This window comes from Marmota marmota, unplaced genomic scaffold (assembly GCF_001458135.2).
Source record: "Marmota marmota marmota unplaced genomic scaffold, marMar, whole genome shotgun sequence".
NCBI lineage: Eukaryota > Metazoa > Chordata > Mammalia > Rodentia > Sciuridae > Marmota > Marmota marmota.
Genome location: NW_026000075.1, coordinates 3,075,051 through 3,081,306, shown reverse-complemented (window position 1 = coordinate 3,081,306; position 6,256 = coordinate 3,075,051).

Genomic DNA, 6,256 nt, shown 5'->3' with positions numbered 1-6,256 from the left:
AACCAACCTAGATGCCCTTCAATAGACGAATGGATAAAAAAAATGTGGCATTTATACACAATGGAGTATTACTCTGCATTAAAAAATGACAAAATCATAGAATTTACAGGGAAATGGATGGCATTAGAGCAGATTATGCTAAGTGAAGCTAGCCAATCCCTAAAAAACAAATGCCAAATGTCTTCTTTGATATAAGGAGAGTAACTAAGAACAGAGTAGGGTTGAAGAGCATGAGAAGAAGATTAACATTAAATAGGGATGAGAGATGGGAGGGAAAGGGAGAGAGAAGAGAAATTGCATGGAAATGGAAGGAGACCCTCAGAGTTATACAAAAGTAGATACAAGAGGAAGTGAGGGGAAAGGGGAAAATAATACAAGGGGGACAAATGAATGTCAGTAGAGGGGGCAGAGAGAGAAGAGGCGAGGGGAGGGGAGGGGAGGGGGGATAGTAGAGGATAGGAAAGGCAGCAGAACACAACAGACACTAGTATGGCAATATGTAAATCAGTGGATGTGTAACTGATGTGATTCTGCAATCCGTATTTGGGGTAAAAATGGGAGCTCATAACCCACTTGAATCAAAGTGTGAAATATGATATATCAAGAATTATGTAATGTTTTGAACAGCCAACAATAAAAAATTAAAAAAATAAAAATAAAAATAAAAAAATAAAAGGGAAAATGTCAAATTATGAAACAAAAGAAAGTATATCAATATGTTTTTACCATTTGAAATACTGATCATGTGTTCTTTTTCTTTTCTTAATTATCTTTTTTGCCAGCTGATTGAAAATGATGATCTGTGACCCAATTTTAGAATGACTTTTTTTGGGAAGTGTTTATTTTTTATGCCATTTGGGGATAATGATTGCAAATCTTAGAATTAACATAATGAATTTACCTTATCTTCACTTTCTTTATAATATATGCCCACAGCTCTAAATTGTGTAAGCATTTGAATTTCATTGTTAAATAACCTAAAAAGTTATCCGTGCACAAATTCATATGACTTAGAAAAAGTTCAGTCAAGAAGTGCTTAGTTTTCTGAGCAGTTATGTAATACATAATACCAGCAGAAGCAGAATTTCCCCAATTGGGAACTATTGTTGGAAAGTTACATATCAAGTGAGAAAATATATAAAATTGTGAGACTTAACATACTTTTAAAAATTCTCAGTATTTTTGATGAAAATATTCTGACAGAGTCAATAAGACTTTTAATTTCTAAACAGCAAGGTTATAGCTGTATTCGTTGAGGTATACTAGCTAACATGAAATATAACTTCCAATATCTCAGAGGTTTAATATAAGAAAAGTTTATTTCTCACTTAGATCAAATCCTGATTGAAAAATAGCTTTCCACCAAATGATTCAAAAACCCAGATTCTTCTACCAAGTGGCTGGAATGACTTTAATAAGCTGCTTTCAAGGTCATTGCACTCATTTGCATCAAGCCTAAAGACTTTCCTTTTGGACAATGAAAATCATGCTTGGGAGGCTCTATAGATGGGTCACAAAAGGATATACATCACCTTTACTTTCATTCTATTGGACAAAGTTTAGTCACATGGACATAGCTGCAAAGGAGGCTGGGAAATATAGTATAGCTGAGTGTCCAGGAAGGAGAGGAAAGATTTTTATGCTATTAGATAACAATTTCTGTCAAAACAGCCTATACTATACTTTTAAAGATCAATGCTGAAGTAAAAAAAAAATTCCATGTGTCAATATTTTGTGAGAAGAAATACAAACCACCAGCATCACTTTTTCTGAGAGCTCTGATGTACCACTGTTCAGTTCAAGAGAATGAGAATGAGGCTGTTTCTCAGAGTTTGTATTTCTATTGTCAGTGGTCTGGGAATTATTTGTTTGTTTGGCTTATATAAACATGAGCCCTTTCTCTGTAAAGTGATTTCATGTAGCTTTATTACTAAGGACTTGAGTATAACTCAAGAAGTGGTTTATGGTTCCAAATTACCTCAGTCTGCACTGCTGAAGCTCCCCCCTCAATCACGACAGCATCAAAACTTGATGAGCTCATTCTTCTGCTCCTGACTTTAAAAAATATATATCCTGATAATTTTTTTCCCTTTCTTTCTTTCCTTTCTGTCTCAAAATAACACTCTGGAAATCTGTGCTATAATTAAAAGAAGCAGCATTCTGTGGTAATGGGAATCATGGGAATGTTCTCAGACCAATTTGTTTTTCAGCTCAAGTTTACCCTAAGAGCTCTTTTTGGTACAGATTCTCAAGGGAAATAAAGTATACCTCAGAAACTTGCTCAGAATTTCCAGGTTAAGTGGAATAAGGAGACTGTGACAAGTGGCTGTTAACTGGCAATATCATGAGCAACCTGAGGCCCCCTAAACCCAAAACTTCTCTGTGTATCTGCCAGTTGCCCCAACACACATGTGCACACACACAAGCATACACACACACACACACACACACACACACACACACCTTATTTCAACTCAGCCTGTCAAAAAGTCAGACCTTTGAATACTCTAGTTCATGAAGATATTAACATTTTTATAATTTATAAATTTCAGAGACTACATACTGGGAAGTAAAGAAAGATATTTATTTTAGTTTTTTTCCTCCTAAATGACGTAATAGAAGTTAGCTTTCTCAGTTTTCTCTGCTAAGAACTTGACCTTCTTAGAATTGCTGTAGGACATTTTGTTATAGCATTCACATAGCAATTTATACTTACTACTTCATATTAAGGTATTTTAGTGCTTTTTCCCTTTAAAACTTTAGAGATAATGAAGGTTTTCTTTTCCAAAAAAGAAGCACTCACAAACTTATCATCTTAATAAATTAGCTATTTCCATTTTTCAAATTTATTTCCCATCCTTTCTATAAGCATCCAAATCTTGTTATTATTTAAATTCTTTTTTGACACCTTTTGACCTCTTTTTACCTTTTTTTAATGACCTAGGAAGTATAGTGTTGAATAGAGTTACCATTTAATCAATAGGTCTTGACAAATTATTTATTGAGCTCCTACTTTGTGCTTGACACTGTTTTGGGCTCTGGATGACAATAATAAAAGAGACACAAATTCCACCTCAAGCAGCTTACATTCTAGGAGTGAGGACAGGGAGATAGACAAACATAAATATTCAAATTAGATAATGAGATAAGTATGGGGCGTAGAGATTTGAATGATGAAGAAGATGCAACTGTGTGAAGGCCTGGGGAAGAGTGGTCCAAGGAGGACAATGGCAAATGGAAAAGATGCAGGTTGGGTGTGTTCTAGGCACAGCACAAAGTCCACTATGGCAGAGATAAAGTAAGTCAAAGGGACAAATGGGAAGAGATAAGGTAAGAGAAGTCAACAGAGGACTTCAGAGTCTTTGGAGATTATATTAAAGAATTTATTGAGAAGCAGTAGTAAAGCGATAAGCAGAGGCACGATGAGGTCTAATTTTTGCTTTACTCACCTTAAAAAGCAAGAGGGAGAAAGTCTGGGTGGCAGGCAAGAGTCTGGTCTTGGTTTCGGGAATCCAGCAGGGGAGATGCTGAGAAATGCTTGGACTCAGGGCATATTTTAGAGGTAGAACAGGATTACTTAATGGATCAAATGTGTGCCGTGGAGGAAAACAGTGGACTCAAGGAGGACCCTCAGGCACCCAGACTGTGGGTGGATTCAGGATGTGCTATGATAGAGACAGTTCAATGACTGTCGTTCATTCCTTCTAACATTTATTAAGCAATGATTTTGTGTCAGACACCATGTTCAGCACTGTAGATAGAGAGAATCCCCCAAGGAATTCTAATTTAAGCAAGAAATGATGATGGCTGGCATTAGGCGGAGGTAGAAGGATGAAGAGGAAATGACAAATTTAAGAAATATGTGGGAGTTGGAGTTGGCAGAATATGGTGCCTGATGTTGAGAGTGGGAAAGATTCTGGGATGATTTTAAAATTTCTGATGCAAGTGGGTAGATGGCACCAGGCCATTAGCAAAGATAAGGAATGCATGATAAGCTATGAGTCTGTAGAGAAAGTCATTATACTAACAATGGCATCTAATAATTGACTATGTGTGCCAGGCCCTGTGCTCAGTGCTTACACAGACAGCTTCATTTAATCCTCAAAACAACTTATAATGATGACATTACCATCATCCCTGTTTTTATGGAAGAGGTATCTGGGACTTGTAGAGGTTAAGTAACTTGCTTAGTGCTTAAATAACTTACTTAATGTTGTGGGTTGAGGGATTTGGAGAGATAGGCCTTGAATACATGATACCACTCTTTGTAGATGTTGGGTTTGAATGGCCATAGGTGCTCAGAGCATTCAGTAGATTTATAAATGTGGAATTAGAAGTTGGGGATGTGACCTGGGGATACGGTTTTATGAATCATCAGCATGATTTGAGGACACGCCCTTGTCTTTAGTGTCCCAGTTTTTGCTACCCCTCATGTGTTTCCTAGGATCATCTTCCAAATAAACTACTCGCACCTGGATTCTTGTCCCAGAGTCTGCTTCAGAGGGAACCCAAACCCAGACAAGAACGGTCTGAAAAGTAAATAAAAGTTGTAAAATGAAGAGTGACAGATACTTTCTGAGGCGTGTGACCATGCAAGGAGGGTTTCAGTAGAGAAATAATCACAAGAGGATACAGAAAGAGTACAAAGGGAAGCATTGAGAGATTTTGGTAAGGATATTTCCTGTTGCGAGCTCAGCAAGCCAAAATAGAAGTAGAAAAAATGACTGGAGTAATGTAAATCTGGGTTAAAACTTCTAGAACTGACCTATTTGAAAAATCCAACAGGGAAGGAATAACAGTGACCAGGGGAAAATATTCCTCCAGGCCTTGCTGACCTGGTCGTAGTCCTCTTGACTGAGACTTTGGACCCCTGAATCATCTCTGCTTTATATTCTTAAATCCTCTTTGCCTTACCCATTTCTAATCTACACCTGCTCTGATGGTGAGATTTCATGGCTATTACTTTTGTCTTCCTTTTGGTAAGATTAATAAAGTTGTGGAGTCGCGCTGAGTTAAAGAGTTTTTAAAACTGGAAACATTTTTTTACATACAAAGAAATTGAATGTTAGATTCACACTTGCCTAGGTTATAAAATAAAATAGTGGGGAAATCAAGAGAGTATGTTTCCCTACTGCACTCAAGTAGGTATAAAGAGGCAAAATCAAAGAGGGGCATGTTCAGAAAGAAAGTATATGGACACTGTCCTTTTAAATAGAAGCCAGTATGCAATTGGCAGCCACCCCCCCCATTCTTGATACGTATTTTTATTTCCACAATTTATTTGATTTCCATCAGGGTTAAAATGATCTAAAAACCCTGCTTCTATCTTTGGGACCTTGTCTTTCAAGGACTGACCTTCCTAAAACTAGAAAGGATGGAGGGAGGAGGTGGCTGAGATCACTGAGGTCAGCTGATGGGTGGCATCCATGACTAAGGACCCTCTCTGTCCCTAAGGAAGCACCTCAGTACCCAGCTCTATCCCAAGAGGCTCAGGGAGCAAGAGATCAGGCAGGCTAATTAACTGAGATCTCTCCCTTTAGCTGTGGAAATCATTAATCATAGAGACACCACATGGCCACTGGTCTTTTAATGATAATTTTAATTTGCATACTAAGCAAACAGTCTCAAGAATGTTGCTTTGGGTAGAGTTTGTGAGCCATGCCTCGGCAGGTTATTTCAAAGTCAATTACACTTTAATACTCTTTATCCGAAAAGTCGTCTTTTCATTTTGACAACTTCATTTTATAAATACCACCACTGGGCTGTCATATTTCTGGTGCTGGGTAAATTAATCCCAACCAAGCATTTATTAGTTTTAATAAAAGAAAAAAGTAGAAAACTTGCTTTTAAAATTGCAATGATTATGAAATATTCTGGATTTTAAAACTAGAAAGGGCTTCAGATATCAACTCCTAGTGATTTGCAAATAAAATTGAAGCCCAGAGATGTTAAATGACTTGCCAGACAGAGGTCACAGAACAACTGACTGGAGGAGGTGAACAAGATCAAAAGTCTGGAATTTTCCCCTCCAACTCTTAATGAAATTAGATACATTTAGATACCAAAGTGCTTAAAAAAATGCAGTGCTTCCAGAATCAATTAAATCCTCCATAGTTGAGTATTCCTGCTTTCCAAATTACACAGAATGGCTTGCAAGCATTATTGCTGTCAAAAGTTACATCAGCTCAAACTCATTTTCTTAATTTGAAAAGCAAAACCAATTTGCTTGTTTTTCATTAAGTAATAATACTTGTCT